Below are 11553 nucleotides of genomic sequence, written 5' to 3'. Positions count from 1 at the left end.
CCGATGCGCTGGAAGGAAGGAATGCGGCAGGCGGAAAACTTGGGAAGAAAGAGCGACGTCCCTCCCACACACATCCTACTTTTTGAGGGGCCTGGGATGAGGGTAGATGCGAGACTCTGCCCCGGGATAAACTATTACAAGTTTTCAACCCTCCATTCTGAATCACTCGAGTCCTTCAGCAAAATTCTGTATCGGGTTTCTTGGACGCTGATCCTTTTGAGTTTCAGGTAAAAGTTTGGATCCTCTCCCTAGAAAAGTACACAGTAATCCATACGTTGAAAATTATGCATTCAGGGAATTCACAAATCGAAATCCTTCCTTAGCCAAAGTCCTAAACCCAAGTTAAGAAACCGCTGTCCAGGAACTAGAGATTATGAGGGAAGGGATTGCTTTTGATTGTATGACCTATTCGCCCCGTTGGAACTTTTATCACTCTTCTTAATCCAAATAAAATTTACAAAAATAAAAAAAGAATAGGAGTCGCTCTAGAAGAATTGGGTAGAAAGATTAGCCTGATTATGGCTGACACAAAGACAACTGTAGTGGTAAGATTTTTAAAAAGGCTCATTCGTGTCTATGAGAGGACTTAATGATAGAAATTAATATTTCAATCTTCTTCCAGGATTAGCAGTCCGACTTTAAAGGATTATCGAATAAATGGGAGTCCTTGTTTCAGCTGCTTTCCTTCCTCCGCCTGAACGTCTGCTATTAATGTAGTTTAATTTTATAAGTCTGTGATTTGAAGAACTTGCAACATCTTTCTGTTGTAGGTATTTAACAAGGAAATTATTGCCATTGCTGTGGATGACACTATCTCATAGTCACTCTATAACAATGTAAATACTGAAGACAGCAGTAATAATAACCTGATATTTAGCTGTAAAGGAAATGGATGGGGTTCTTTAAATTTACCCTTCACCCAGGTATTTCAGTTAATAACAGTGGTTAGATAACTTAGTGAAAGAAAGAAATATGCCATGCCATAGCACAGGCCTGTAATCCCAGCTACTCTGGAGACTAAAGCTGGAAGATTACAATTTGGAGGCCAGCCTGGGCAATTTAATGAGAGACCCTGTCTCAAAAAAGATGGGGGGCTGTGGCCACGGGAAAGCGGCATATAACTCAGTGGTATAGCACCCCTGGGTCCAATCCCCAGTACCAAAAAAAAAAAAAAAAAGAAACACATTTAGTCTTCAGTCTATACTAGTTCTTACTTTATAATCCTAATTTTATGAACCTAAAAACGATGGTTGGCAAATGTAGCAAGAAAAAAATTATAAATGCCAAATTACTTTTTAATTTCAGATAAACAAGTAGTTTTTAAATATAAATGAAAGAGAGAGAAAAAAAGAGAGAGAGAGAGAGACATTGTGAACAATGGGCCTCTTAATCCTTTCTTCACTGCTTTGAGACTGAGAGTTATTAAAATGGGTGAGATGGACTTAGAGACACTGGACAAGATGAGACAGACCAGCCAAAATGATGAGGCCACTGAGAAACAATTTATCTTGAGGGTTAAATGAGTCGGGACTATTAGACTGGCATCTATATGGAGGGTCAAGGGTCAAAGGGGAGAATTGACTTCTGAATTAGAATCCATCTGGAGGCTTAGACCCTTGAGAACTGGTGAAATGAGACATCAGTAGAAATTAGGCCATTTTTATTGTAGACAGTCCTCAACTGATGGAAGAAAGGTTGTCCTTTGCACTCCAGAAAATTAGGTCTGCCAGAGCTCAGATTTGAACTCAGTCGTTATACTGTGCTGTTGTTCATATTTTGAACTACAGCAGAGAATCTGAGTTTCTGGTGGTCAGGACCAGATCAAAAAAGGGCTTATTATGCTGCAAGTGGCCTTGGACTTTATCTTGGAGACAATATGGAAGTAAAAGAATCAGACTTGTGTGTCAGAAACATGACAAGTTAGGTGTGGTGGTTCATGCTTGTAGTCCCAGGTACTGGGTAGGCTGGGCAGGAGGATCATTTGAACCCAGGAGTAAGGAGACACTACCTCAAAAAAAAAAAAAAAAGAAAGAAAGAAAAAGAAGCCAGGCATGGTGGCACATGCCTATAATACAATGGCTCAGGAGGCTGAGGCAGGAGGATTGTAGGTTCAAAGCCAGCCTCGGCAACTTAGTGAGGCCCTAAGCAGCTTAGTGAGATCCTGTCTCAAAATAAAATGAGGTTGGAGATGTGGCTCAGTGGTTAAGGCACCTCTGGGTTCAATCTCCAGCACCACATACAAATAAAAAAGAAAAAAGAAAGAAAAAGGAAGGAAGATAGCGATAATCTATGACTAGCAGAGAGAACCAGAAGATTTAGAATTATGTATTCCCAGCTCCAGAAGTAAAGAATACACAAGAGGCCTGCTAAACTATTAAGCTGTCATGGCTTTTTTAAAATTTATTTTTTATTATTTTTTAGTTATAAATGGACACAATATCTTTATTTTGTTTACTTAAATTTATGTAGTGCTGAAGATTGAACCCAGTGCCTCACATGTGCGAGTGAGCCACAACCATCAACTGCCACTGAGCCACAACCCCAGCCCCCTGTCATGGCTTTCTATATATTTTTGTGCACAAAGGAACTTTGTGTTACGCACTTGCACAGTCCACTAAATTCCTCCTGGTATCTTCAAATTTGGCAGGAGACCCTTGCATGATACAGATATATATGAGGACATGTCCCTGGTCCAAAAGGATTCCTGAGGACCATAAGAGGCTATGATATCCATTGTGATTTTAAATGGCAGTTTCTTTGAAGCTGCCATCATTGAGAAATGGAGCCTAAATACTTCCACTTGAATCTGAGGGGTTCTGACTGTATTGACTAATGGAGTGCAGCAGAAATGATGCTGCATGACTGCTGGAATTAGATGTGAATGGCCAAGAAGAGTTCACCTTGTTTTCTGAAATACTCTGATCCCTAAGGCACCATGTAAAAAATACTGAGTATCCTAAGGCCACCATCCACTGAGGCAACACAAGCCAAATGGAAGGCTACATGGAAGCATTGGTCCATAGTCTCAGAATCATTCTGGCCCAGCTACCAGATGTTTTGAACAAAGAATCTCTGAATAATTCCAATTCTAAGACATTTTTGTCACCCTCAGTTTTTCCAGATGAGGGCATTATGGAGCTGACACAAACATCCCTACTGTGCTCCATCTGAATTCCTGACCCACAGGGACATTATAAAATACTTGTTCATTCATCACTAAGGTTGAGGTCATTTATTATGCCATAGTAGAAAAAAGGAACACCCCAGTTATCCAGTCCCCTAAAGTTTCTAGAAACCCATAACCTGGGCTGGGATTGTACCTCTCTAGTAGAGCACTTGCCCAGCATGTGTGAAGCACTGGGTTTGATTCCCAGCACCACATACAAATAAATAAAGGTCCACTGACAGCTAAACAAATATTAAAAAAAAAAACATCACCTTAAACTCCATAATGAAACTGTTCCCTCTCAAGTCTGTATATATATTACTAAGCATATTATTTTATTCATGAAAATAATATAGTTCTTTGCCTGTGGTTTCTTAACTTTCCAATGGTCATTCTGTCACACTAAAAGGTTGAGCCATGGGATATCAAAATGGAGACAATGATATTTGTCTTAAATCTGAAGAGTCTTTTTCAGAGTCCTTCAAACCTAAGTCTATGAATTATATTCAATACCCACACATTAACAACCCCAGACTAACGGTCACATGGATCTCCTAAATAGGGTCTTCCAGGTGTACCTAAGGCATCACAAATCATATAAGAAAAATGATCCATGTAACTTGCAGCCAACAAAGATCAGAGAAAGTCTTTGTCAACAAGCTTTGGTCATGTGGAAGAAACAATACAGAGAGGAAATCCAGCTTAATTTCAACCCTCATCCCTATATCTGCTTAAAGATTCATGGACATGTTCATAGTTACTGTTCATGTTGTTTTGACTTCTTTAAATTCACCCTGCTTAGATGTGGCATTCCATAATCAAGATAGTTAAGTTACCTGATAGGTTTTTTCTCATTGTTTGTTGTTGTTGTTGTCATTTTTTGTTTTTGTTTTTGTTTTATCTCCATGTCTTCATTAACATATATACTATCCCCATTTGGACCTACAAAGCAATGGAAAATATACCCTATGATTTGCCAGTCTTTGTTTTGAGGAAGCCCACCTGGAATACATACTGCATTCTTATCCTGACATTCTGAAATAATGGGTATAAAAGGACTGAGTGGGTTTTAAATTTGTGGTGACAGTGTTGGTCCAATGTAAGGCTTAAGAATCATTCTTGGAAAGATAGACACACAACCAATAACAATGCAGAGTCAAAATACTGTGATAGAGTTTTCCCAGGATATTGTAGGAATTTCCATGGATAAGATAATGACTTGGGTTTGGATGTAATAATGCAGCTCCAAGTAGGTCAATTCTCACAGTATTTTTAGTTGCAATGAAGTTCTCAGGAAGATAACACTGGAACATATTTACTTGAGCAATCATAAGTGGGTTCATTTTCATTTACCTTTATATCATACCTGGTTAAAATTTCTTGGGAAATCTATCAGAATACCTGGGAAAATTGTGAATCAAACTCATAGTTCTTCATTTGTGACAGTGAAAAACTAACTTTTTCACTGAGATAGAAAATAAAAACAAGTAAACTACAGGCAATATGATATAATTATATAATAGTAATAACTCTTGTGCTATCTGATGGGAATACTATTTTCCTAAGTGATATCATATACCTCCAACCTCCCACCAAACATTTTAATTAAAAATATTTCAAATGATCCAAACCTTGAATTTTTAATTTAAAAGAAAACATAGGGTTGGGGTTGTGGCTCAGTGGTAGAGTGCTTGCCTAGCATATGTGAGGCACTGGATTCAATCCTTAGCACTACATAAAAATAAATTAATAGAATAAAGGTATTATGTCAATCTATAACTAAAAGAATATTTTAAAAATATATATGGTAAGGCTTTTACTGAGCTTAAAAACATACTGAAGTTTGGGTCTATAAATACGCAAGCAGATTTGAGAAAAATTTCAAGACTAGAAAAATATAGTTGATAATTACTGATGATAGATAAGAGAGGAAGAATGTATAATTAGAAAAAGAAGAAAAAGTTCAGGCATTATAATCTGCCATCTAATATATCTTGTAATAATAACTTACATTATAATTTAATTATTATAACAATATATCTGTATGCCATATTTCCCCACCTGTCCAATAAGCATATTGAGAACACAACTATATAATACATTTCAAGTACCAAGCCAAGAACAGATTACAGGGTGAACATTCAATAATTGGAGTAATAAATGAATAGTCCCTCCTCATTTTCTTTACAGGGGTGGGGGGAACACATGGTTGTCATATCACATAATATTTACTTCCGGGCTGGGGATGTGGCTCAAGCGGTGGAACTCTCGCCTGGCATGCGTGTGGCCCGAGTTTGATCCTCTGCACCACATACAAAGATGTTGTGTCCGCCAAAAACTGAAAAATAAATATTAAAAAAATTCTCTCTCTCTCTCTCTCTCTCTCTCCCCTCTCTCTCCCCTCTCTCTCCCCTCTCTCTTAAAAAAAAATATTTACTTCCTAGGCTGGAGATATAACACAGTGGTAGAGTGCCTCTGGGTTTAATCCCCACTACCACCAAAATAAACAAACAACAACACTTTCTTTACAACTCAAACTTTCAAAAACACTCCTTAAAATACTTTTGAAAAATTGTGGTATGATATAGATAACATATAATTTGCCATTTTAACCATTTTTTCCAGTGCTGGGAATCAAAATAAGGGCTTTGAACATAATAGGTAAGACCCTACCATTGAACTACACTTCTAGCCCCCATTTTAACCAGATGATGATGATGATGATGATATTACTGAAGATTGAGTCCATGTGTGCTTTACCACTGAGATATATTCCTAGTCCTTTTTACTTTTTTATAATTTTATTTAATTTTTTTTGATAGTAGATGTATATAATGCCTTTATTTTATTTATTTATTTTTATGTGGTGCTGAGGAACAAACCCAGTGCCTGGCACATGCTAAGCAAGCAGTCTACCACTGAGCCCCAGCCCCAGCCCCGTTTTACTTTTTAATTTGAGACAGGGCCTCACAAAGTTGCTGAGACTGACCTCAAACTTGCCATCCTCCTACCTCAGCCTCTGAAGTCACTAGAATTACAGGTATGCGCCACCACTGCTCCTGGCTAACCATTTTTATTTTTATTTTTATTTTTTTAAAGAAAGAGTGAGAGAGGGCTAGGGATGTGGCTCAAGCGGTAGTGCGCTCGCCTGGCATGCGTGCGGCCCGGGTTCGATCCTCAGCACCACATACCAACAAAGATGTTGTGTCCGCTGAGAACTAAAAAATAAATATTAAAAATTCTCTCTCTCTCTCTCTCTCTCTCTCTCTCTCTCTCTCTCTCTCCCCTCTCTCACTCTCTCTTTAAAAAAAAAAAAGAAAGAGTGAGAGAGGGAGAGAGAGAGAGAGAGAGAGAGAGAGAGAGAGAATTTTAATATTTATTTTTTAGTTCTCGGCAGACACAACATCTTTGTTTTGTATGTGGTGCTGAGGATCGAACCCGGGCCACACGCATGCCAGGCGAGCGCGCTACCACTTGAGCCACATCCCCAGCCCAGGCTAACCATTTTTAAATGTGCAATTCATTGGCATTAAGTATATTCACAATGTTGTACAACCATTACCATTATCCATTTCCAGAAATTTTTCATTGTTCCAATAAAAAATTCTATAAGTACAAATCACTAACTCCCCATTCTCCTGTCCCCCAAACCCCCAGGCTCTGGCAACTAACTTTTTACTTTCTGTCTCTGACTCTGCTTATTCTAGGTACCTAATATAGTAGAATCATACAATATTTGTCCTTTGGGTTCTGGCTTGTTTTTATTAGCATATTTTTTAGCTTCTCCATGTTGTAGAAGGTGTCAAACTTGCATTTCTTTTTAAGGCTTAATAATATTCCACGGTATGTACATACCACATTTTGTTTATTCATTCATCTATTGATGAACATTTGTTTTTTTTCTACCTTTTGGAAGATGTGAATAACACTGTTACGAACATAAATGTACAAGTATTTGTCTGCAACCCTATTTTAAATTCTTTGGGGAATATACCCAGGAGTAAAATTGCTGGACCATATGGTAATTCTATGTTTAACTTTTTGTGGAACTGCCAAACTATTTTCCACAGCATCTGCACCATCATACATTCCCACAGGCAATGCAGAAGGATTCCAGTTTCTCCACATCCTGGCCAATGCTTGTTTCTTTACACACACACACACACACACACACACACACACACACACACACAAATGGTCACCCTAATCTTAATGGGTGTGAAGTGGTGGTAAAATATTTTTGCATTTCACAAAAAAATCACAGTAGAGTAATGAACTAGCCCAATAGAAAGGTATACTAAATACAGAGTCTAAGACACCAGTCACGTTGGAAAAATGCTTAGGTAAACATTTTAGAGTCTTAAAAATCTTCAAGTTTTTAAAAAATAAAAGCAATTAAAAATGTTCAAGTTTCCACTTGATTTATAGATGTTTCCTCACATATTCAAGTAAATGTATGCATATGGATATTTATAGAGCTCGTTTATGTGTTAAGATATCAGTTTTAAAATATGAGCGGATGGGCTGGAGATGTGGCTCAAGTGGTAGCGCGCTCGCCTGGCATGCATGTGGTCCGGGTTCGATCCTCAGCACCACATACAAAGATGTTGTGTCCACCGAAAAAACTAAAAAATAAATAAAATTTAAAAAATATATATGAGCGGATGTTACTGTGCAGCCCTTCCCCCCACCCATGGAGGCAGCAGCTAGTGTGGTTCTGTGCCTATTTGTTTTAAATCAGAGGGCACAGAAAAGAGAAACAAGGAGCCTTCTTTGTTTTTGCATTTTAAAAGTCTAGGCTCTGAAGGGAAAAAGAGCTCATACCAAAGACCATACAGTAGATGTGGGACTGACTGGATAAATAGAGCTTCCCTATTCCTTAGACTAGCCAGTTTCCCTGGAAAGGAGCAAGGAAAAGAAAGGAAAGCCCAGAGTAGAAACTTGATTATGGAGAACGTACCCTGCACCCTGTCCCTTTACCAACAGTTCCATCTTCCCAACCCCAACATGGATCCTAGAGTAAAGAAGGGGAGAAAAAAAATAAAAGATTTGAGCAGTTCCAGGACATAGGGTCCACTTTCATAGGAAAAGTCCAGAAATAAGAACCCTAAATGAGAACAGCTGTCTGACATGCCCAGGCTGGGGGTCACATGTGCATCTTAGTCCTAGGGAGGACAAAGCACTATAACTGTTCACCATGAATACATCAAATAGAAAAGGGATAATAAACTAAGAATAAATATCAGGTAGCCAGGCATGGTGACACAAGATTGTAATCCCAGCAATTTGCTTCTTAAACAAAATCTCAGAGCCTCCAGTATGATACAGGAGTAATAGAATAACTCTTTTGAATACCTGAGGGTAACTAGCATCTATGAAGTGCTTTGGGCAATCCAAGAGTTGCTTAGAACAACAGAATGACTTCTATGTGTGCAAGGACTTTATACTGTCTTCCAGAACAGGCCACTGGCTAACAGTTCTACTATAACAGTGCCCTTGAGAGAGGAGAGAGAAATCTATTTCTCAAAAAGTTCTACATGCCTATAATCAAAGTGACTTGGGCTGAGGCAGGAGGAAATCAATTTGAGGACAGCCTCAGCAACTTCTTTGTGAGACCCTCAGCAAACTAGCAAACTAGTGTTACCACTTTTGACTGGTCAGGAGTCCTTGCTTCCCCAATGTTGAAGAATAACACCAGAGAAGCACGCTGAGGCAAGGTCAGAGTGGAAAATTAGAAGTTTATGAAAGGACAGCAGAAAAGACTTCTCCCGGAGGAAGAAGGGGACCCAAGAGATGGAATCCATGGAAGTGCGGTTGTCTCTCCATTTTATAGTTTTCGGTGATGGAATGTAGGTGGGAAGTCCCGAGGGGTGGGACACAAGTGGGCCAAAGAAGTAATCTGGGCACTTCCGAGTCAGCATCTTCAAGTTTGCTGTTCATTAACATTTCTTGGGGATGGGCTATCTTCAAATCTGTTGGGGGCTGTTTCCTGGACTTCATTAACATTCCATGAGTTGTTTAACTTTTCCCCGGAATTCATTCTAAACATGGCCTCCATTTTAGTTCTTACTCGATATTAGACCCGATTTACCTAACTACACTGACTACCTAACTTTAAATCTGGCTTCACTAGCAAGACCCTGTTTCAAAATAAAAAGGGGTGAGGATATAGCTCAGCAGTAAAGCACCCCTGAGTTCAATCCCCAGTAACAAGGAAATCAGGGCAGTGATGGGCATGTAGACAGGCACCTTGCCCAAGGGCTAAATAGGACATTGACCAACATGCAGATGCTGACCACTAGGAGGATGAAACTGCTTCAACAATTTTTGGGGGGGCCGGGGAGGGTACCAGGGATTGAACTCAGGGGCATTCAGCCACTAAGCCACATCCCCAGCCTATTTTGTATTTTATTTAGAGACTGGGTTTCACTGAGTTGCTCAGCACCTCACCGTTGCTAAGGCTAGCTTTAACTCATGATCCTCCTGCCTCAGCCTCCTGAGCTGCTGGGATTACAGGCTTGTGTCCCAACTTTTTTTTTTTTTTGAGAGAGAGAGAGAGAATTCTTAATATTTATTTTTCAGTTTTCGGTGCACACAGCATCTTTATTTTATTTTTCTATGGTGCTGAGGATTGAACCCAGCGCCCCGTGCATGCCAGGCTTGAGCCACATCCCCAGCCCCCAACAATTTTTTGATGTTTTTGGATTATGTGACTTGGAGATTCAGGTTCTAGGGATAGAGAGTCTGACTGGATATCTGGGGTCACATGTCCATCTTAGTCCAAGGGAGGACAAAGCAATATAACTGTTCACCATGAATACATCAAATAGAAAAGGGATAATAAACTAAGAATAAATATCAGGTAGCCAGGCACGGTGACACATGATAGTAATCCCAGCAATTTGCTTTTTTTAAAATATTTATTTTTTTAGTTGTAGTTGGACACAATATCTTTATTTTACTTATTTATTTTTATGTAGTGCTGAGGATCGAACCCAGGGTCTCGCACGTGTGAGGCAAGTGCTCTACTTCTGAGCCACAACCCCAGTCCCTGCTTCTTTTCTTTTTTTCCTGGAAAAGCCCCTGACTTTGGCTAGATAGAGTTTTTTTTTTTTTTTTTTTTTAGTTGTGGTTGGATACAATGCCTTTATTTATTTATTTATTTATTTTTATGTGCTGCTGAGGATTGAACCCAGGGTCTCGCATGTGCTAGATGAGCGCTCTACCACTGAGCCATAACCCAGCCCAATAGAGTTCTTTTTAATCTATTATTTTAGAAAGCTATCCTGTTCCATACTTATCATGGTGAATCTTTTTTTTTTAAAGAGATAGAGAGAGAGAGAGAGAGAGAGAGAAGAGAATTTTATTTTTAATATTTATTTTTTAGTTCTCGGCGGACACAACATCTTTGTTTGTATGTGGTGCTGAGGATCGAACCCGGGCCGCACGCACTCCAGGCGAGCGCGCTACCAGTTGAGCCACACCCCCAGCCCTCATAGTGAATCTTATCTTTTATAAAATGAGAGTTATTCTTATTTCTGATTATGAAAATAGTACATGCCCATTGTATTGGTATGGATCTTAAATGTCCCTCAAAGGCTCATTTTCTGAATGATGGTTTCAGCTGATCGTGCTACTGGGAGGTGGTAGAAACTTTAGAAAGTGGGAGGAAGTAGGTCTTTGGGGGGAATACACTTGAAAGGTCTATTGGACCCCAGATCCTTCCTCTCTCTGTGTCTCTCTTTCTCTCATGGATGCCATAAGGTGAGTAGCTTTGCTTTGCCACATGCTCCCTGTCATGATGTACTGCCTCCCCACAGGCCCCAAAGCAGTGGAGCCAGTCAACCATTGACTGAGACTTTTGAAGCCATGAGCTGAAATCAGTCTTTCCTCCTTCTGAGTTGATTATCCCAGGTATTTTGTCATAGTGATGCAAAGCTGACTGGCACAGCAAATTGGTACCAAGAAGTGGGTTCATTGCTATGACTATAACTGATGATGTTGTTCAGAAGCCTTTAGAATTGATTTGCAGGAGCAATTTGGAAAAATTTGGGGGAAATTTGTTAGAAAATCCCTAGAAGGCTATAAGCACAGCTCAGTGGGTGATTCCAGTGGGAGCCCAGAAGACCAAAATGCTGATAAGAATGTGGACAGTAAATACTGTACTCATAAAGTTTCAGATGGAAATGAGGACACTCTTGGGAAGACCAGAAGCTTACATTCTGGCAGAGAACTTTATCTACATTTTGTTAATGGCTTGAGACTTTGTGTGAGGCTGAGTTTAAAGGTGATGGACTAGTTTATCTGGCAGAAGAAATTTCAAGACAGCAGAGCATTCATACAGCACCATGGGTATTACTGGCTGTGTTTAGCGAGATTTTTCAGTG

The 11553-nt window shown here is 39.4% G+C and overlaps 1 pseudogene across 1 annotated transcript in view; it reads left to right on the top strand.

The window, feature by feature from the left end:
- Positions 1 to 3: 3 nt before the first annotated feature.
- The window catches only part of LOC308640561 (protein phosphatase 1J-like), a 60833-nt pseudogene continuing 49283 nt past the window's right edge, over positions 4 to 11553 (top strand). Inside the window, exon 1 of the transcript in view lies at positions 4 to 227. The product of the transcript in view is annotated as a protein phosphatase 1J-like (transcript). The remainder of the gene's footprint in view (positions 228 to 11553) is intronic.

This window comes from Spermophilus citellus, assembly GCF_964194105.1.
Source record: "Spermophilus citellus genome assembly, contig: SCAFFOLD_130, whole genome shotgun sequence".
NCBI lineage: Eukaryota > Metazoa > Chordata > Mammalia > Rodentia > Sciuridae > Spermophilus > Spermophilus citellus.
The sequence above is the reverse complement of the archived record's forward strand: the minus strand, read 5'-3'. Positions and strand labels throughout refer to the sequence as shown.